The following is a 23,960-nucleotide window of genomic DNA, read 5'->3' on the forward strand; positions in this document are numbered from 1 at the left end:
CAAATTGAGGTAGAATGTTCAAAATTGGTGTAGGTGTCAAGTCGGTGAATGCCTCGACAGAGTTCGACCATGCGCATTTCCCACTAAGGCTAAGGGGAGATAAGCAATTTGATAGGTTGAGACTTTTAAACACAATGACTTTGGTTCTAATTAGGTGAGAGAGATGAAACTTCGAGTATAGAATCATTATATCAATACTTTGATTAAGTTCGATGTTGAGGATTTTCTATTTGGCTATATAAGTAGCGATAAGCAATTTGATTGGTCAAGACTTTGGAACATAACTCTGTTTTTAATTGAGGTATAGATGTTCATTAGGTTCAATGATTAATATTTACCGCTAAAGCTAAGCGGATCTAAGCAATTTCAAAGATAACTTTGATGGAGAGTGATGAAACTTAGTTTATAGTTTCACTACCAGGTACTTCAAAACCTGAATGAGTTTGATCGTGAACATTTTGACTAAGCAGCGATAATCAGTTTGATTGTTCGATACTTTTGAAAAAGATAAATGCGCAATTAATTAATATTTGTCACCAATTTTTTCTGGGATTTCGGCGGGGGACATCACTGTCGGCTTGTTCGTCGAGGCACGTAAAAGATTCCTTGGTAGAATTCTATATAAAAGTAGGCCATAGTGCCGCTGCCCGGACACAATTTCCATCACAGCACACTATATGGCGTATGAACGTCTTCATTAGCCCAGTCGAAGAAACCTTCGTCGAGATTTTAGTTCTCCCAGAAACAACATCCGGGTGTTTAATATAGTTTTGTGCGTTTTCCGAAGCATCAGCTAAATTGTAAGTTTAAAGGTAACTGGAACATCACCAAGTGTGGCATTCAACTTTGAAGTCGCATGGGTTGATGTTGCCGAAAAAAAACCGCCACATTGACAAGTCACGTTCGTGACTAAACGAACTGATGACCACGTGACCATCAAGCTTATCTCCTGGGATTCCAACTGAATGATAACGTAATAAAAGAATTATGTCCATTCACCCGAACGTTTTCATACTGTTATTAAACAATAACTTGGGATTTTGAAATATTCATATTCAATAAAAGCATTGTTAATTGGCTCTTTTCATTAGCTTCAACATCAGAAGAACTAATCAGTTGAAACGCCGTGTTCGTGTTGACCTATCATTGGGTCGCCATGGTATAAATGAATAAACCTTGATTGATTTCAATAATATACAGTCTTATACTGACAATAACGACTAATATGGCCTGAATAATTCCAACAAATGATATGTGATTTCGAATTGCTACGAGATTGTTTTAGGTAATTATTAGAATTTAACCTAAATTGATTTGCTTGATTACTAGCATTTGACCCGGCTGAACTTGCATTATTTTCACACTTTCTTTTATTAGATAATGTATTAATAGTCATTGTAGAACGACGTTCGCGTGTTTATGACCATATTTATTAAAATAAAATTTCCTTGGTACTAAAGCCCGGCGTATATCGACACTAGCAACTGGAGACAAGTAGTCGCAGGCAATTGAGAGGGAGAGGCTACGATCAGTTGCAAGTTTGTGTTGATGTAGGGCATTTGCTCCTGGAAAAAACGCAGTTGGCGCTAGTTGCTCGTGTTCTACTTTTCCTGCAACTATATAGCTGTACTCTAAACAAAAGGACCAACCTACGTGCAAATGGCAACGGATCGTATTCAGCTCGTACGACCAAGAGGTCACGTGGACCTTCGAGTGCTGAGCATTCGCCGATAATGGTTTCTTTTCACTATGTAGGCCGATACGCTTAATTATGACTTCCAATATTTATCGCAAAATTTGAGCCGACTTCTTCTAGAGCTAAAACAGCAAAAGACTAAGATAAAACGGCCTTAAGCGAATTAGCTGAAAGAACAGCAAATATGAATTTTTGTTATTATGATACTTTCTATTTTGAGGTATTTCTCTATGGGATAATTAACACAAGGTTTCTAGTAAAATTGCTATAGGGCTTATCAGATATATACAAAAGCTGAGAACGTGTAAAGCCATTTTGAAACCAGCGGTTGCCAGGCAAGATACGCCCACATTTGCAAGAGATAGATGGAAAACAAGATATTAAAAAAGCGATTTTTCGTACAATCAAGGGCTATAACCCAGAAAGTTAAGGCCGTCTTCATTAGCCCAGTTCGGAGCAAAACAGTAGGACGTTAAACCCCATTTCATTTCATTTCCAGAAAGTTAAGGCCTGAAATGCATGAATATCGTTAGGGGCTGAGATATTAAGATATATTTTAAGTTTCATCAAAATCGGATATTAATTGTGACTTCTAAAGGGTCCACAACCTTGGTATTATATACTTTTACACTATTTGCGTACAAGAAGCGGCCATTTTGTCCAGCAGTTTGGGTCAGAATTTTACGACATTCGAACTCAACCTTCATAATCCAGCAAGTTATCAAAAGAAACCAAGATCTGTGTGATATGAAGATAAATTTAAAGTTTCATCAAAGTCAGATGAAAATTATGACATCTTAGAGGGTGCACAACCATGATATACCATATTTTTACACGATGTCCGGCAATTTTGATCTGATTTACACGAAATTCGAACTGAATCATTACGGTGTAACGGTTTTTTTTTAAATCGGATAATCATTGTGACCTGTAGAGGGAGCAGAAACTAAAAACGCGGTTTTTCGTACAATCAGGGACCATAATTCAGGAAGGAAGTAACAATCCAATATAGGCGAATATCGAAAGGAACTCAGATCTTTGGGTTATAAAGATGCATTTCAAGTTTCATCAAGATCAGATAAAAATTGTGTCTACAAGCTAAAAACGTGATTTTTCGAACAATCAGGGGCCATAATCCATGAAGTTATAGTCCGATAATGCAAATATCGACAGGAGCCGAGATCTTTGGGAGATAGACCTATATGTAAAGTTTCCTCAAAATCGGATAAAAATTGTGACCTGTAGAGTGTCCACAAATTGTGGACGGACGGACGCCATGACGAACAGGGGCGACGGCATAATACGTCCACATGCAGATGTAATCACATGACCTACTGAAGCACCTGTTTTTTATACGCCCACATTTTCATGTGGACGTATTATGCCGTCGCCCCTGTCCGTCCGTCCACAATTGTTTGTGGACTCTCTACAGGTCACAATTCTTATCCGATTTCGACGAAACTTGAAATATAGGTGTATCCCCAAAAGATCTCAGCTGCTTTCGATATTGGCATGTATCGGATCGAAACTTCATGGATTATGGCCCCTGTTTGTACGAAAAATAACGTTTTTAGCTTGTGGACCCTATAGAGGTCACAATTTTGATCCGATTTTGTTGAAACTTGAAATGTAAGTCTATAACCCAAAGATCTCAGTTCCTTTCGATATTTGCGCATATCGGACAGTAACTTCCTGAATTATGGCCCCTGATTGTACGAAAAATCACGTTTTTAGCTTGTGGACCCTATAGAAGTCATAATTTTTATCCGATTTAAAAAAACGTTCTGTTATATCACCGTAACACCCTAAGGATGACTGAGTTCGAATTTCGTGAAAATCGGCCCAAAATTGACAGACAAAATGGCCGCCGTTCGTTCCCAAATAGCGTAAGAATATGGTATATCAAGGTTGTGGACCCTATAGGGGTCACAATTTTATCCGATTTTGTTGAAACTTGAAATGTAAGTTTATAACCCAAAGATCTTGGTTCCTTTCGATATTCGTGCATATCGGACCGTAACTCCCTGAATTATGGCCCCTGATTGTACGAAAAATCACGTTTTTAGCTTGTGGACCCTATAGAAGTCATAATTTTTATCCGATTTAAAAAACCGTTCTATTATATCACCGTTACACCCTAAGGATGACTGAGTTCGAATTTCGTGAAAATCGGCCCAAAATTGACAGACAAAATGGCCGCCGTTCGTTCCCAAATGGCGTAATTTGAATATGGTATATCAAGGTTGTGGACTCTATAGGGGTCACAATTTTTATCCGATTTTGTTGAAACTTGAAATGTAAGTTTATAACCCAAAGATCTCGGTTCCTTTCGATATTCGTGCATATCGGACCGTAACTTCCTGAATTATGGCCCCTGATTGTACGAAAAATCACGTTTTTAGCTTGTGGACCCTATAGAAGTCATAATTTTTATCCGATTTAAAAAAACGTTCTATTATGTCACCGTTACACCCTAAGGATGACTGAGTTCGAATTTCGTGAAAATCGGCCCAAAATTGACAGACAAAATGGCCGCCGTTCGTTCACAAATAGCGTAAGAATATGGTATATCAAGGTTGTGGACCCTATAGGGGTCACAATTTTTATCCGATTTTGTTGAAACTTGAAATGTAAGTTTATAACCCAACGATCTAGGTTCCTTTCGATATTCGTGCATATCGGACCGTAACTTCCTGAATTATGGCCCCTGATTGTACGAAAAATCACGTTTTTAGCTTGTGGACCCTATAGAAGTCATAATTTTTACCCGATTTAAAAAAACGTATTATTATATCACCGTTACACCCTAGGGACGACTGAATTCGAATTTCGTGAAAATCGGCCCAAAATTGACAGACAAAATGGCTGCCGTTCGTTCTAAAATAGCGTAAGAAAATGGTATATCAAGGTTGTGGACCCTATAGAGGTCACAATTTTTATCCGATTTTGTTGAAACTTGAAATGTAAGTTTATAACCCAAAGATTTCGGTTCCTTTCGATATTCGCGCTTATCGGACCGTAATTTCCTAAATTATGGCCCCTGATTGTACGAAAAATCGCGTTTTTAGCTTGTGGACCCTATAGAGGTCATAATTTTTATCCGATTTAAAAAACCGTATTATTGTATCACCGTTACACCCTAAGGACGACTGATTTTGAATTTCGTGAAAATCGGCAGACAAAATGGCCGCCGTTCGTTCTGGAATAGTATAAGAATATGTTATATCAAGGTTGTGGACCCTATAGAAGTCACAATTTTTATCCGATTTTGTTGAAACTTGAAATATAAGTTTATAACCAAAAGATCTTGGTTCCTTTCGATATTCGCACATATCGGACCGTAACTTCCTGAATTATGGCCCCTGATTGTCCGAAAAATTGCGTTTTTAGCTTGTGGATCCTATAGAGGTCATAATTTTTATCCGATTAAAAAAAACGTATTATTATATCACCGTTACACCCTGAGGACGACTGAGTTCGAATTTCGTGAAAATCGGCCCAAAATTGACAGACAAATTGGCTGCCGTTCATTCAGTTCCTTTCGATATTTGCGCATATCGAAATGTAATTTCCTGAATTATGGCCCTTGATTGTAGGAAAAATCACTTTCTTGTTAGCTTGTTCTCTATCCATCTCTCGAAAATGTGGGCGTATCCTGCCTGGCAGCCGCTGGTCTGTTTCACTGATGTCTATGTGCGCGCACTGTATTGAGCATCCCACCAGTTGAAGAAATGTCATGTACGCCGAACGCGTAGATGGACTGCAACCGATCAGTTGCGTTACTTCCATGTCGATGAACGCCGTGCTTAAAATGATCTACTTCTATGAGTTCATGACCATGCCCCTAAACACCTGGGCCCTTATTCACGAAAACTTAAACTAAGTTACAACCGAAATTTTAAGAAATACTGCAACTTCATTGGATATATGCAAATTGATTTTACTGGTCAGCCAATCGAATTGCAGTATTTCTTAAAATTTCGATTGTATCTTATTTTAAGTTTTCGTGAATAAGGGCCCAGGTTTCATTCTTAATACCGAACACCGGATTATTCACCCTTGACCCTGAAGAAGTACCGTACATCTAGTCTTCACTTGGTTCCAAGACACCGCTGCCATCGAAACAAACGATGTAAACGATATAGTTCAGCTCGGAACGTAGGTCTCATTATACTCGCCTTATACGTTCAGGAACACCCCTACCGAATCCTTGTCGAAAATATTTAGGCACCCAGTGAATGTTACTGGGCAACCTTTTACTGCTAAAGAGTCGAGTGTCAATCCTCGTGAACGCCTGTACAATGTTAGAGTCAGTATGAGCGACACAACACGCTGTTAAAAATACGTCTCCTCGTATCAGTTGCCCATATTTAGGAATGTCGGCGACACAAAAAAGAAACTGAATTTAGGTGAATGAAAATTGGAATCTTTCAAAAAAAAAAACAGAATCTTCGATCATTTATTGCTTTGTCTACTTTTTTATACTAAAACAGAATAAAAAAAACATTTCAAATCAATAATGAGAGTTAAAACAATTGACTTTCGCATTCAGTATTTATTGTTGCCTGACAAAATGGCCACCCCTTGTACTCAAATAGTGCACAAATATGTAATACCAAGGTTGTCGACCGTTTAGAAGTCACTATTTTTTTTTTATCAAATTTGGATGAAACGTAAAATATATGTTTATGTCCAAAAGATCTCGGCTCCTTGTGCTGTTTGCGTATATCAGACCGTAACTTCATGGATTCACCTGATTGTACAAAACATCGCATCGTTAGCTTGTGGACCCTCTAGAGGTAACAGTTTTTATCCGATTTTTAAAACCGTTTATATATATTACCGTTACACGATAATGATGGTTCAGTTCAGTAAAAATAGGATCGAAACTGCCGGACAAAATGACTGTTCCTTGTACGCAAATAGTGTAAAAGCCTGTACCAAGGTTGTGGACCCGCTAGTGGTCACAATTTTTATCTGATTTTGAAAAAACTTAAAATATGATTATATCCCGAAGATCTAGGTTCCTGTAAATATTCACACATATCGGACGGTAACTTCCTGGATTATGGCCCCTGATTGTACGAAAAATCGTTTATTCTTTTGAGCTTGTGCTGTCCATCTCTTGCAAAATGTGGGCGTATCTTGCATGGCAACCGCTTCTTTCTTTTTATAAAAGACGAAACCGTATTTTAGGGGGGGGGGGGGACATTAGGCGGCTTGATACGGATATTGAAATGGGCTAAGCCCCTTCGTCTCGATTTCGTTTCCGGAGCATCTCATAAAACGTTCAAGATATCCCGGGCTGAACGAAGTTCGGGAGTAATATTGAGATGGACCTCGTCCGTCCCGATTTCGTTTCCGGAGCAAATCTCATCAACCCTTCTTTTTGAACCTTTGTAAACACATGAGGGTTTAGATGGCCGAATGTTTAGCACCTGCGGTCTGTATCACACGGTCTGTCATTGAGTCAACTGGCGTTGTTTCGATTCCCCGGTTGTACGTGATAAGATGTAGGGTCGCCTGTCCAACTTCGTGGGTTTTCTCTGGGTCCTCCGGTTTCCTCTCACTGGTAAAGACCCCTACGCGCAAGCAAATTATTGAAATAAAATTGAACTATGTGTTAGTCCCGAAATGACCTAGTTTGTGTAGAGTCGACGTTTAACCCCATCTCTCTCTCTCTCTCTCTTGTACTCTTGGATGGGGTGGAAACATTGCCTATGGGGAATGTTATTTTTATAGATGATGCTTTGTTTGTGATAAAAGATTTAGGCTGAAATAGTAGTGTGGATCGTAATGGTTGTTTTGACTGAAACATGCCTTTGACATTGTTCTAAATCAATTACCAGTGAGGCTAAAGTATCGCCGGCTAGGAATGATATTTTTGGTGAATCATTGCCTGCAAACGCAGGATGACGTTGGTAGAACTACTAATGTGGTGTTGACCATTGTGTGTAATGGGTTAGGTAAAAAGTTCTAGTTGAAATATTTCCCGCGAGAAATTGTTTTAACTGTGTGGATTTTGTTTCAGGTCATGAAATGGTATGTTGTGAATCAATACTCGTGCGAAATAATTGACATTGAGAAATGATCCGGACAAGACCCGGGGCCCGTGAGATTTAGTGACGTAGTCTTGTCAGCAATGCACTTCGGAGGGGGTTGGTAAGGATATTGTTTTGTATTTCTGGTTGGACATCAAATCTATTCAGCGTTTTGGACTAGTAGCAGATTCCCCCGCCCCAGCATGGAATAGTTTCCCTCTTTGTACTTTTGCATGGCAAGTCGATTGCAATTAGTCACGTTAAGGCGTAGGATCCTAAGCAAAACGGGAGAGTATTTATTCAAGTGTGGGCTTTAAATATAGGTTGTTCGGGGGCTATTTTCGACAGTTCAGAAAAATAGCCTCGAAATTTTAGGGTGTTATAGGTGGACGTTTTTTTGTGAAAAAAAGACAGGTTTTACGAGTTCATTTGACTAGAAAGCATATTGATTCATCGTAAAATAAATTTGGGAAATATTATTTGCCATTATTGTGCATCAGTATATTCTCAAAATACTTAGATTGTAGGTTATTAAGTTTTCGATTTGGTTTACAGGAAAGCGATTTTATCATTCGATATTTCACTCCACCTGTGACTTCTTTAGTCTGTTTCTTTTAGTCTGTTACCCTTGCCAAAATGTTACATTTTAAAAACGCTAGCTGTGGTGTAAAGTTAACTCTTTATTAACACTTCTTATAGTTTTTTTGATTACACCCATGTGATTTGAGGGAAGAGATAGAATTATGTAGACATATTGATGCATGCGAATGTTTTTTACCTTGGAAGAGAGAAAAGTCTTTATCTTTAAAATTCATTACTGACCCATCTGAATTTCAATGGACGTGTGATATAAATATTGAGGGTGCTGTTCGGGAATTCGATGATTATTGGACTACGGTTGAAGGAGTTGGATTCTTTAGCTACTAACAACACATATATCAGGAGAAAGGATATATCTTGGAGTTGGAGGAATTCTTTACAGAGATTTCACCACTCAAATCTTTGGACAATGTGTTCCCATGTGGTTTGAGGGAAGAAATAGAATTATGGAGACATCTTGATGCATGCGAATGGTTTTACCTTGGAAGAGAGAAAAGCATTTATCTTTAAAACTTAATACTGACGCATCTGAATAAACATTGAGGGCGCGGTTCGGGAATTCGGTGATTTTTGGACTACGGACGGTATGCCAGAGCTTTGTGTTAAAGCGTATGATTTGGACTCTCGGATGGATATAGACTGATTGTAAAGTTATTTTTATAGTGGCATGGGACATCTCCAGCCCTAAATGTTGTGCCCAGGGATATTCTTGTTTCAGTAAGGGATCTAAAATAATACCTTGTTTTCAATATGTGCCATCTTTAGAAAATGTTCCCGGTTATTTCTCTAGAAAGCTATTAAAGGCAGGCGTTATGTTGTCATGTATAGCAAGGGAGACTGTACAGGCCATCGGTGGAAAACGGCAAACCCTTGAAATGATGTCTTTGGATCCGGATAGCATAGTTGATCAAAATAGTACAACACTCGGACACTTCACTCCATTTCCTACCCCTTATTCGTGTGGGCCTGTCTTTTTTGCTCAGACAATTAATGTTAGTGAGATCTACTATGCATTTCCTCCCTTTTGTAAGATAGCATCGACAATAAAATTTGTAGAGCAAGAAGCACTTTAGAAGTCCCTATATTTGATATAAGACCAGTTTGATGGCCAAAACTTTGTAGTCTTGGTTTAGAAGTTTTTGTAACAGGGTTTAAATCTTATAATGATATTCTATAATAACCTACTACAAAGGGTTATAGGCGGGACACGAGCGGACTTCCTTTGAACCTACTAGTTTTTCATCTTAATTGATAATATACATGTATTTCGGGAAAAGAGTATGTTGTCTAACGTTGCGGTGGGGGATTCCATTGGTGAGGACACCATTTGTCTAAGATATAAGCGGTGAAATGTGTAGTGTTCTTTCTAAGGGGCGGAAGATTTCAGGATTTTGTTATTAAACTTAAAAGTTTAAGCTATTCCATACGCCCATTTGATTTATTCGTGCAGATGGGTGTAATGTAAGCCATTAGAAAGGGTTTGGATATTTGTCGGAATTAAGAGATGGTTTTGAGTTAAATTTTAAAAATGTTTGTCAATCTATTTTTATTTCCGCTATTTTAATATATTAGATTCAGGTAAAATAAATGGAATTAATTGTTTAAATCTCATGTGCCGGGAAATGTATTTACGGAATAATTGGCGTTTTGTTTTGTATGATAGAATATCAAGCGGGTAGTTGCATTGAAACAGCCGGGATTCACGAAAATTTAACTAAGATAAAATCCAAATTTTAGTAATTTGATTGGATAATATTAAATTGATTTTAGTGCTTAGCCAATCAAATTTGAAGTATCTACTAAAATTTGGATTTTATCTTTAGTTAAAATTTCGTGAAACAGGGCCCTGGGCTTGCTATTGAAATCTGCGCGTTAAACACCTAGTGTAGATTATTTTTTCCGATCATGATTCGGATAAATGTGGGTTGGGTAAACAATGTATTGGGAGGGAGCGTAAATATGTATTTCAGTATGTTCTATTTGATATAAAAGAATGTGTAATGATTGATTTGACGTTTGTTGTATTACTAACGCGTAACCGAGACTAAGAACCCCGCATATTGCCTCCCAGTACACACATCTACAGGGCAAGGATTAATGTTTAGAAAGAGAAGTAAACAAATCATTGTTTGTAAATATCACTCCGCCATTGCCAAAACAGTTTCCTGTGTATTGTATGCCTTTTTTATTATTTTTTTAAAAGCAAAGTCTAATATTCGCTCAGCAAATCTTTGAACATTTTTGTATCTGCCTTGACAGACGTTTTGTTATATGGAAGGGTATCGCTGCCAGTATTAAATGTTCTGCTAAAATGTCTTTTCTATTGATTACGTGTAAAAAGTACAATGTACAAAGTCTTAATACCGGTAATGATAAAGTCAAATTACCTCTAAGACCAAAGGTAAATGTAAAACGTCAAATGCAATGTGTCAGATGTCAAATGTTTTATTGGAAAATGCTGTTTTGACGTGTCTACCTTTGACATTTCCCTCATCTCATTTGTCCTTCACGCTTTCTAAATAACATCTTATGCAGAGCACCAAGTTTGATATGCAAATGTAGGATATTACGTGACTTAATATATACGGAAACGAGGCCGAGATCAACCTGGCACACTATGAGTGAGAAAAAAGGGGTTTAGCGTCCACTCGACACAAACTAGTTCATTTCGGGACTAACATATGGTTCAATTTTATTTCAATAATTCGCTTGCGCGTAGGGGTCTTTAACAGTGGGAGGAAACCGGGGGACAGGCGACCCAACTACTTGTCACGTACAACCGGGGGTTCGAAACCACGCCAGTTGATTCAAAGACAGGCTAAGCCAGCACACTATAAAATATTTACATTGTCTGCGATATCACCTCGGTGGAAGCGGACGTTAAATAAAGTTATTTCACATACACAAGATATTGAGGCAATCAACATGGGAACCTATAAGAAATTCATGGTACGACCGTGCCTGCAATAAAATCATGCAATTGGTATGGTTAATCCGAGCTTTTGCAAATAACATAAATTGACAGTATAGTCTATATTTAGCAATTAGGTTACTGTCGGACAGCGACACATTTCTTTCGACAAAACACGAAGGACTTTTCTTTCTCTAAAGTACGTAATTATGAATGTGCCAGGAAATAACTGATAGATTCAAATATCCATAGAAACATACTTTCCAGTGATAACTGGAATTTCGTATTAAGACCCGTATTTTTGACATTTTAAACTCTCGCCACCGTCCCCACATCCTCTCTAAATTTTAGTACAAGCTAATTAACTTTAATCCAACAAATAATGAATATACATGTAGGCTACTTAAAGAGAGGAAAGAGTATACATGAACGTGCTTTTTCACTGATATGTAACATGATATCGTGAATATCGTATTATGACCCGTATTTTGACATTGCATACCCCCCCCCCCCCCCCGTATCCGTAATCATGGTAATATAGTTTAGTACCATCCAAATTTGATCGTTATTTTAAGGTAAGTAAAATTCTTAAAGTGTACCAGGTTGATGTCCCCTTATCGTGTGCTGGCTTATAGTGTGCCAGGTTGATCTCGACCTCATTTCCGTGTATGTTAATAAGTCACGTGATATCCCACATTTTCATATCATAGTTAGTGCTCTACGTAAGATGCTATGTAGGAAGCGTGAAGATCAAATGAAATGCGGCAGAACGCAAATGTAAAATGTAATGAGGGAAATGTAAAATGTAGACAGGTCATAAACAGCATTTTCCAATAAAACATTTGACATTTGATACATTGCATTCGACGTTTTACATTTAAGATCCTTTTCCAATCAAACATTTGTCATTTGACACATTATATTTGACATTTTACATTTAACTTTGGCCTTAGAGGTATTTTCACTTCATCATTACCGGTTTTAGGACATTGTACTTTTTACATATAATTAATGGAAAAGACATTTTAGCAGAGCATTTAATATTGGCAACGATACCCTTCCATATTGTTATACCCACCAACGCATACCGATGATCAGAAATTGTACCATATCTTTTAGATAATTTTGCTTTGACTGGTTCCCCAAGTACAATTTTCGGTCACATGTTTACTCACAAAGTCAATAACTAGAACCTGACTAGATTGACAGGCTATACATTTAACCTTGCTTATAAAATATTTGAAGCTAAAAAAGGGATCTACGAGAGAGAGAGAGAGATGGGGGTAACGCCCACTGGGCACAAACCAGTTCATTTCGGGACTAACCTCGTGTTCAGTTTTATTTCAATAATTCTCTTGCGCGTAGCGGTCTTTAGCAGTGGGAGGACCAGGAGAAAACCCATGAGGTTGGACAGGCGACCCTACTATTGTCACGTACAACGGTAGTTCGAAACCACGTCAGTTGACTCAATGACAGACCTTAAGATACACCGCGCACGTGCTAACCATTCGGCCATCCACCCCATTGCAATAGGCAGATTTAGTTCTTACACCCAATATTGTTATAGATAAACACATTATATGATTAAATTCGTATATATTTTTTATACATTTACATTATCTTTGTTACATGTTTTAAATATTCATGGGGTTAATTAACGTGGGCAACTGAGCATGTGTGTGTTGACTCATGTAATGTTTTTATGCCACTGTAATTATATTTTTTCTTTCATGTTTTGTTTAATCATCTGTTATCCTGTTGATGTAAAATAATTAATTTGCGTTTCCTTTTAATTCGGTTCAATGTTAATTTTCCATCCAATTTTAATGACACTCACTGTTTATGCTACTGTGTTTGTACATCTATAAAATTAACCGGGCAAATGAATACCGACATCGTACAATCTGGGACTATACTCCAGAAAGTCATAATCCACTGAGGGTGGGGGTGGATGGCCGAATGGTTAGCTTGAGTCAACAGGCGTGGTTTCGATTCCCTCGTGGGTTTTCTCCGGGTCCCATGGTATCCTCCCAATGCTAAAGACCCCTACGCGCAAGTAAAGTATTGAAATAAAATTGAACTATATGTTAGTCACGAAATGACCTAATATGTGTCGAGTGGACGTTAAACCCGACCTCTCTCTCTCTCTCATAAGCAACTGTGCGCGAATATCGAACGGAACCGAGAACTTTGGGATATAAACATATATTTTAAGTTTTATCATAATCGGATAAGAATTGTGACCTTCTAGAGTGTCCACTAGCTATAAACGTGATTTTTGGTACAATCAGGGGCCATAATCCATGAAGTTAATGTTATTTCAAGTGTGACCTGTAGACTATCTACATACAGGGGCGATGACAATAGATGTCCACATGAAAATGTGGGCGCATAAAAATAGCTTGTTGACGCTATCGATTCGACATCTTCAATTCAATCTCTGTGAACTGTTTATGTTGTCACGTATTCTTTTATTGCCTTTAGTTATATTCCAAAACAGCTTGTGAACAGACATGTTTCTTCATTCATTCTAATTAGATATTGAATTAATAACAATCGGCGTTAAAAACAAATAATCCAAACAAGTATTTGCTTGACTGATGGTATTTCCCAGACTTTATCAGCGGGTGATTCCTCGGAAGATTCCATGTATTGATGATTGATAGTTCTACCTTTTGCTTATTTATTATAATAAAATTCTTAGTGAACAATTGTGTTTTTATGTTACTTAATTTTGGATATCTCTTAGGAGCCAATTAAAATATATTTCGGGAACTTTGTAGACATATTAGCCTATTTGCGCATTTTGCTGACAGTTTTAAAATTACGGCTTTAATTTTTTCTCCCGTTTACTTGGATACGTTTGTCAACAGTTTGTCATCGTTTTTAGATTTATAAATGAACATATATCTTCTTAATACTGTAAACTATGGAAGCTATTGTGGTCATTTGAAAATATCGACTGCGAGAAGTCGGGGTTAAATCCCACAATCTCGACTTCTCGTGTTCTTGCCTCTGAAATGCAATGTAATCGTAAGCACATGTCTACTGACTACAGTATCGGCATTTAAATTTGGACATGAAGTCAAAAAGCCAGGAATGTTTTGGGTTGTAGAAATTTTAACAGGCCCAACCATTTTTAATCTGCTCGCGCACGAATGGTATTATATTCTGCATTCGATTTGAAGTCTTTAATTGAATCTTTCTTTCAGACCCCATGGAGGAGATCAACAAAGTTCTGACCGCGCGAATCCAGCAACCGGATCTGAAATTTAGTAGGAGACACGGTGGCTCAACAAGTAGGGCGTTGGCTCTGTGTTGGCCGAAATGGTTCGTCGGGATTTCCGGTGTGGTTCCTCCTTGTCAGTAGTGCAGGATGGAGGGCCTGGCAAGGGACAACGTATAGTCGTTCGGATGGGAGAAAAACCGAGGTCGCGTGTACACATTGACGTACACGTTAAAGAACCCTTTGCTGTTAGAATTCGAAATAAGAGTAGACCCTCATAGCACACTGCATGGCATTTCCCAGTCTTAATTAACCCAGTAGGAACAAGATAGTTTTTCGTTAAACCCATTTCATTTCGAAATGAAGTTAGACATTTTATATATATGTATAACGGACGAAACAACACAATTAGTTATTACCGTACACATACTAAATTGTTGCACACAAAGGCTAAGTGTGCACGCAGAAAAGGTTACGTCCACTTTGCATCAAAAAGTATTCAAACAGAATCAAGGCTTTGATAACCTGCTAGACTGCAAAATTTTAGAAACCTACTATACAAAAAATATGGGGAAATCGGGTTAAGGTAGGCTCACTATGCATATAATAACTTCTAGACTATCTTTGGTTTCTCCAAGATGTTTATATCTTCGAATTATTTCAGATGAGTAAGGTATGACCGTGTCAAAGTTCATTACCTTTCTTAGCCGCATCATCGAATTATATCACCGCAATGTTTTTTGGGGTTGATAGGCAAAGGTGCGTCCACGCTCACTGTACACACAATTAATTGGTGGCTCGAAGATGTTTATATCTCCGCATCAACAGATGACAAAGCTATGAACATGCCAAAATTTATGGACTTTCTATATTGTATTGTCGGGTTATATCACCAAAAATGCCAAGCACCTGGATTCGGGACGAAGTTGTATAGGTTAAATAAGCAACAGGCACTGCGTCCACGCTGCATCAAAAATCACCTGAATCCAGTCCTTGACTTCACAAAGCATTCTCAGTCGAGATTATCAAATGGCCACAATAGGCTCCAATAGTAAACGCACTCGATTATGTCCACTATCCCCAGCATATTCCTGAAGCAATGGCCCGAGAAATCCCTCTGCGGCCATTGCTGGATTATCTTGATACTTGCACTTTTGAGGCAGTGTGTCTATTCTTCCCGTTCAATCAAATCTATCCCCAAGCACAGCAACATGGCAGTCCTTCTTTTAATCAGGGACCTTCCCTAAAACTTTGAACAGTGATTTAAGGTATTAAAAACGTTCTTGTGCTTAGGTAGACTTCATGGTAAGCACAAGAACGTTATTATGCGTTCCAAGAAAAAACTTATGCACAACTTCGTTCTTAAACATAGTCAATCTAAGCACAAGTCCCAAGCAAGGTATACGGCTTGCTTACCAACCTTAAGTCTGTTTCCACTTCAAAAAGATGGCTGACCGTAGAGTTATTCGACGGCATTTCCGACACCTTTTGATACCAAAGAGACAATTACAAGACAGAGAAAATCCTTCTCCAGAAGAAATTAAGAATACTATAGAAAATTTGCTTCTACCCTGAAACCATTTTATTTATTTGCCAATTAGTAAACAATAGGCTACAAACACACGGGCTACTTAAGATCAGGCGCTCTCACAATTATTCAGTTAGTTTGTATGTGTCTGCTTTTTTTTATCTTGTGGCACATTTTATATGTGTATAGGGGACATGTCAAATTCATCTAAATCAACCATATATGACGTCAATGAAGCAGACGACAAATTTATGACGTAATTCGCATAGCAAAGTTGTTTTTGTGACGTTAAAGAGCATCGTAGTCTCAGTTTATGGTAAACTTTACCAGTCACAATGAGCTTAGACTTATACTTGACTTGTACTTACGTAAGAATGGTCTTGAGAATTTTCTAGGGACGGTATTTTTATAAGTTTCTTACGTAAGAAAAAGTGAAGCATGACTTTGTGCTTACTTTAAGAATTTTGTAGGAACCGGGCCCTGGTAAATTGGGCATAATAAAATCGTGAGTCATGACGTGACGTTGTGTAAACATATTTTGGTCCAATTTGGAGCTCTGTTTGGTATTGTTACGCAGTTAGTTCTTGGTTGTTAATCGGACTATTGACCAGTCATAATTTAGAACAAGAATTTGCCTTCTTTACAGCAGTGAGTAGTGGGATTAACCCCCACGAACACTGCGACTAGTATGTATTCCCAGGTATGTATGACTTTCTGCTGGGAGTCACTAAATAGGAAGTTCCGGTGTTACCTGAGATTTCCCCTAGTCAGGACGGGGGCTTTGTAAGGAACAGTGTCTAGTCTTTTGGAAAATCCAAAGTCCTGTTTACCCAGTTACAGCCTACGGAATCTTTCAGATAGAACGCTAAATCGGAGTCCATTCATTGGAGGTATGGCAGGATGAAATCTATCGATATTCAGTCATCCTCGACATTCCTTCCCAGAGTTATGCCCTCTGATACATGCTACTATTTCTATGAGATTCTTGTCAAATATGCATATACAATTGTGTCGTGTTGTTTTTACTGTGATATCTTTTTTTTTACATAAATAGGCTTTTTGTGATAGGGCCTATTATATAGTCAAATATATTTCATCATATATTTGGCACAAATTAGCCCTATTGGGGCTGGTGTGCCATTTACCCACATTTTTTCATTTTTCAAGACATGGCTCCGGTGTGGGCATATCTTTCTTGGAATTTGTAATCAGTTCGATAAAATACGCGAGCAGTCCAAATTGAATGGCAGTCTTTTACGCTTGGTTATTGGATCCGACATTTGTAACTACTTCCGCATTGACTTGCATAACCCTTGCTTTGTTCATCAAACCTTCTTAATCCACATGGCTCTCCACACAAGACCATATAAAACGCGGCATCGGGAACTGATTTTAAAATGTTCATTGTGTCTTAAATTTCACGGTTAGATAACAACATCGATACTCGTGTTATCAATGTCCAATATCATGCCTTTTGGGCGTTTTCAGACCATCGGTGTTTTGTTGAGCTGCTTGGTACAATTGGACAGATTATCAATAACAAGTAAAATTTTCACAAAGTCTGCAATCGTAATTTATTTATTAAAAGATAAAATGATCGGTGTATATACACCCGATATGATATAAAATCTCAACATTAACATGGCGTAACAAAATATTCAAAAAATACAATCCATTTCATTTTCAGATGTTACCGGATATGAATATTACATATATTACATACAATAAAAGTAATAATAAACCAGCGGCTGCCAGGCAGGATACGCCCACATTTTCGAGAGATGGATAGAGAACAAGCTAAAAAGAAAGTGATTTTTCCTACAATCAAGGGCCATAATTCAGGAAATTACAATTCGATATGCGCAAATATCGAAAGGAACCGCGATCCTTGTGTTATAAACTTACATTTCAAGTTTCAACAAAATCGGATCAAAATTGTGACCTCTATAGGGTCCACAACCTTTATATACCATATTTTTACGCTATTTCAGAACGAACGGCGGCCATTTTGTCTGTCAATTTTGGTCCGATTTACACGAAATTGGAACTCAGCCATCCTTATGGTGTAACGGTGATATAATAATACGTTATTTTAAATCGGATAAAAATTATGACCTCTATAGGGTCCACAAGCTAAAAATGCGATTTTTCGTACAATCAGGGGCCATAATTCAGGAAGTTACGGTCCGAAATGAGCTAATATCGAAAGGAACCGAGATCTTTGGGTTATAAACTTACATTTCAAGTTTCAACAAAATCGGATTAAAATTGTGACCTCTATAGGGTCCACAACCTTGATATACCATATTTTTACGCTATTTGAGAACGAACGGCGGCCATTTTGTCTGTCAATTTTGGGCCGATTTACACGAAATTCGAACTCAGCCATCCTTAGGGTGTAACGGTGATATAATAATACGTTTTTTTAAATCGGATAAAAATTATGACCTCTATAGGGTCTACAAGCTAAAAACGTGATTTTTCGTACAATCAGGGGTCATAATTCAGGAAGTTACGGTCCGATATGCGCAAATATCGAAAGGAACCGAGATCTTTGGATTATCAACTTAGATTGCAAGTTTCAACAAAATCGGATAAAAATTGTGACCTCTATAGTGTCAACAAGCTAAAAACGTGATTTTTCGTACAGACAGGGGCCATAATCCATGAAGTTTCGATCCAATACATGCCAATATCGAAAGGAACCGAGATCTTTTGGAGATAAACCTATATTTCAAGTTTCGTCAAAATCTGATAAGAATTGTGACCTGTAGAGTATCCACAAACAAATTGTGGACGGACGGACGTCAGGACGGACAGGGGCGACGACAATATACGTCCACATGAAAATGTGGGCGTATAAAAAACCCAACGATTTAAGAATAGAGAGATCAAATTACTACATATACATTTAAAGGGACGTAAATATACAAAGACAAAAGAAGTGTAAAGGGGGGGGGGGGGGCAATGACATTTCCTATTACCTTTTACAGATTTTAGATCATCTAAACAGGAAGGATTATGTTGTTTTGTGTCGCTCCCCATTAGTCACACTTTGTTACTCATATTTGTATTTTAAAGCGAGAGTTTCAACCACAATTAACTATTTGATTCACTCGACACAAACTAGGTCATTTCGGGACTACAAGCACCTCAAGGACATAAGACAAAAATACTATCCTTGTCAATCATTGAAGAATAAAAAGCAGAAGACTTGTATTACACATGTATACATGATAATTTTGGTCTGTAACCTGTTGTTAATAGCATAAATGGAGTCTCAGTAAACATTTATGGAGCATTGACAATATTCTTAAACATAATTAAGGGCAATGACTTCAGGCAATGCTCAGAAATTATTGTAATTGTATAGATTTATTTGTTGAATGGTTTGAGGAGTGGATACAGTGTATTTGCTGTTAAGACATACATAAGACTATAAACTGGGCAAGGGCCGTAATCAACAAAAATTACACTATTATGAAGAATGCATAGAAACTTCCATCACATTGGTGGAATACGTTTGTTACTCTATCGAACAGAGAGCGCTAGCTTAAATTATTAAAGTATGTTAGTCTGGAGGCTCAGTGTGTGTGGGGGGGGGGGGTTCCATCAAATAGGTACAAAACCAGACCCAACTTTTTCAGAGTAAAATTTTGCGTAGGATACGATGCCGAGTGGTAATCAGTCCGCCGTTTGCAATGAAAGCGAATGCGAAGCCATTCTTGTATCATGAAAATGATCGAAAGTAATCAACCTTTCAATAAAAATGTAAACTTGCTAAATTCACCTTTGTTCTTTGTGACCCCAGAGGTCAAAAGGTCAAATTTTCCGTTTTTGCACTAGGAAGATTTGAAGCAATAAATGCCACCGTAAAATATAAAAACTAAAGCGAAACGTGTTCTAATAAATAATAGGAACATTTAAAATGTATCTTTAGGTGGTATTAACACCGAACTTTTACTTTGGAACGATGAAAAAAAGATCTTGCATAACAGAACCAAAACACTTCGAAACCCGTTTCAAAAATACATAAAAACTGTCAAATCAAAATCTCTCCGATTTTGTTTAACAACGATTGTTATACATATTGAAACTAGTTGTCCGACAAACAGTTTATCTTTTACTTTGGAACGTCGAAAAAGGTCTTGAATAACAGAACCAAAACACTTCGAAACCTAATCCTTGAGTGGCACTTAGTGATTGAGCTCATTAAAAAACACAACACAATTTATATGGAATACAATCACTTGTTTATACACATATAGCACGACGATTCGACAAGTATTCTCTTATCGTTATTAAGTATAAATGATGAAACCTGTTTCAAAAATACGTAAAAACTGTCAAATCAAAATCTCTCCGATTTAGTTTCACAACAATTGCTATACATAATGAAACTATAGTTGTCTGAAAAAAAACAATTAAATAGTTTCATGACTGGACTGCTAAGACGATCTAAAGATAAGTTCTAAATGTTCATACTATTAATTAGAACATGTTTGGCTTTAGTTTTTATATTTTACGCAGACATTTTATTGCTTTAAACCTTCCTAGTGCAAAAACGGAAAATTTGACATTTTGACCTCCGGATTCACTAAGAACAAAGGTGAATTTTAGAGAGTTTACATTTTTATTGAAAGAGTGATTACTTTCGATCATTTTCAGCATATTTTCATGATACAAGAATAGCTGCACACTCACTTTCAATGCAAATGGCCTCATTTGACCTTTGACCCCGAATATCTCGAAAACGCCCCAACGACGGACTGATTACCACTCGGCATCGTATTCTACGCAAAATTTTACTATAGAAATGTTGAGTTTTGTTTTGTGCCCATTTGATGGACCCCCCCCCCCCCGATACTTTTCAGTTATAGAAGAAAAAGCGACAACGCATTTATAAACCGAACGTCGCATCGTCTTGATTAGGATATTACAAATATTTGAAGGACACCCCCTGGCATTGAGCCTCCGGTCTATGTAGTTTGTTTCTTTACACACATATAATAATTGTAGCGATCAATTTGTTCTAGACGTTGCTTGCTTGACGATTTTACCTTTCATTAAATACCCAGAGCATTGAAGGCAACGGTGCCGATCCATAACACAAGTAGCTAGGTGTGTATTTCCAAGTGTCACATTGGACCATTTGACATGTGACATTACACAATATGTTATAATATCTAAAAAATTAACCAATTTTACTGTTTGAGTATCAACAATCAAACCAAGCAAAAATCTCATTATTTAGGTAAATAATGCTTCTATCTGTCTTAACATTTTTAATTTAATCATATTATATGGCACATCTGAAGTCGCAAGAACAATGTTTGGCACACTAAGGCAAACGGTAGGCCACCCCTGATCTGAGGCAACGAATACCAAAAGGCGCTGTGGTTCACGAAGGCTAAAATGTTATGATGCATTTCACGACCTTATATTCCAGACTATATAAAGGTCACATCAGTAATAATATTAATAATAACACGCCAGCGATGAGATTGACACATACTAATTAACTGCATATTTATCTTTTTGAACAGAATCGAGCAATCAAACTGATTATCTATTTTCAGTCTAAGCAGAAAATGTTTACGATCGAGCTCAGTCAAGGTTTTGATGTACCTGGTAGTGAAACTATACACCAAGTTTCATCACCCTGCCTTGGTTAGAATGAAAGTTATCTTGTCCCAAAGCATCGGCCAATGAAATTGCTTAGCTTTGCTTGGCTTTAGCGGATAGTGTTAATCATTGAGCTAAGTCAAGACATTCAACTAATGAACAACTACAAGTATAAACATTCTACCGCTATTAATACCAGAATTATGTTCCAAAGTCTAGTCCAGTCAAGAGATTCAACAGGATATTCTCATTATCGAACTGAGTCATGGTGTTGGTATAATGCATCTATACTCTGGGATTTCATCACTGTCTCCCAATTAGAACCAAAGTTATCGTGTTCCACAGTCTCGAGCAATCAAATTGCCTAATAAACACCTACACCAAGTTTGAACATTCTACCTCAATTCGGAGAGTTATTGTGTTTCAAAATCTCGTCGAATCAGATTGCAATATCGACTTAATCTAAGCAGAAAATAAATGCTCATGATCGAACTTAGTCAGGGTATTGATGTAATGAAACTAAACGCGAAGTTTCACCACTCTCACTCAATTAGAATCCAAGTTATGGAGCTCCGAAGACTGACTCGACCAATTAAAATTGCTTATCGTTATGCTTGCACTGGACATAAAATGCCTATTATCGAACTTAGTCAAGGTATTGATGTAATGAAACTGTACACCAAGTTTCACTTAATTAGAACCCAAGTTATCGTGCCCTAAACCGTCAACCAATCAAATTGCTTAGTTCTACTTACCCAAAGCAGACAATGCTCGTCTTCGAACTCGATCAAGCATTCACACCTACACCAAGAGAGTTATTGTGTCCAAAAACAGTGACAGACAGACAAGACAGACCAATTTTAATAGTTCCCTGATTTCTTTGAAAGACGAGGGACAATAATGTGAACATTTGTATAGCGCTGTTCTACGCTGGCTGTTTGCTCGTAGCGCATACAAAGAGTTTGTTCTCTAAAATTCAAGCAATACTAAACATAGCATCGGAAGGCGTCGGTGATGGTTTGAAAGTTGACAGGGTTGGGCACTGGTTCAAATATGTGAAGCTGCAAAATATGAAAATGATTTTGCTTCAACAGTTTTTAAATTGGTAACTGTAGCTGAAAGTTATTTTTTGATCTAAGGTTCATAGAGGGTACACGTTACTGGACTGGTTCCTGGAGGTACCATTTTGTGAACTGTCTGATATGTTAAACCCAGTAATACGTCCATTGGTACGAAGCCAATGAAGAGAGGATAAAACCGTGATATATGGTCGCGAATGTAAATTTTTTATCCTTTGAAGTCGATTTCGTTATTCCAGATAGTAGACGGTTGCAGTTGTCTAGACGAAAAAGAATAAGACATCTGCTGTTATTCGAGTATTAATACCAGACAGAAAAGTAATGGCAAACAGCCTTATCGAAAAGTTTAATGCTCTTCTTTTCTGATTATAAATCAATTGGTTAGGATTTTAGATACTGAAGCCGATAACAAATTTCTGGTCACAAGCTTTATACCTGTATTGTGATTAGAGCACTACTCCAGAAGTAAATAACAATGGATTCAAATAATTTGTATTCGTTTATATTAGGTATTCACAATGTAATACCGTTCGAATGTTGCATTGGGATTGCTAGAGTTAGAAGTGAAATGGGGTTTATCGTCGTACTATTGTGCACCAAGTGGGCTAATGAAGGCGGGTATATATACTATAAGGGAAATACGTGTAATCACCTTTTGCCTGTTTTTGACGAAAGGTTTAATCAATATAAACATTAAAGTATAATGACTTTGATATCTTGTCAGTCGTGCTGGACAACGTAAATTCGTCGCGTGTACCTTAACGAACCATTGACCGTTGGAATTCGAAATACGAGTAGGCCGTAGGGCCCGTAGGGCCGCTGTCCGAGGAAAATTTACTCATGCCACACCACATGACGTATGCCTGACTTCATTACCTTGTCGGAGCAGAACACATTCTTTGGATGTCATATAGTAATTGGAACAGTACTGTGGATAACAGAACAGTAGGACGTTAAACCCCATTTGATTTCCTTCTGTTTTAACTTTCAAGTTATTATTCTGGGTGTTATTTTTAGGTTTTTTTTCTGACAATGAGTACTACTAAAACTTTTCTGTCTGACATTGAGTACTACTAAAAGTACTCCAGCGTTTGGGCTGTAAGTTATTTAGGTATCACCAATCGTTGTTGAACAAAATAATGTATATCGTTATATTCTCTATGTCAATTACTGTTTCGTAACCATTATAAGGTTTTCTGTCCCATTATTAATCTCTGACTACACTTAAGGAGGTATCTGCTGCATCATGGATGT

This window comes from Patella vulgata, chromosome 2 (genome assembly GCF_932274485.2).
Source record: "Patella vulgata chromosome 2, xgPatVulg1.2, whole genome shotgun sequence".
Classification (NCBI taxonomy): domain Eukaryota; kingdom Metazoa; phylum Mollusca; class Gastropoda; family Patellidae; genus Patella; species Patella vulgata.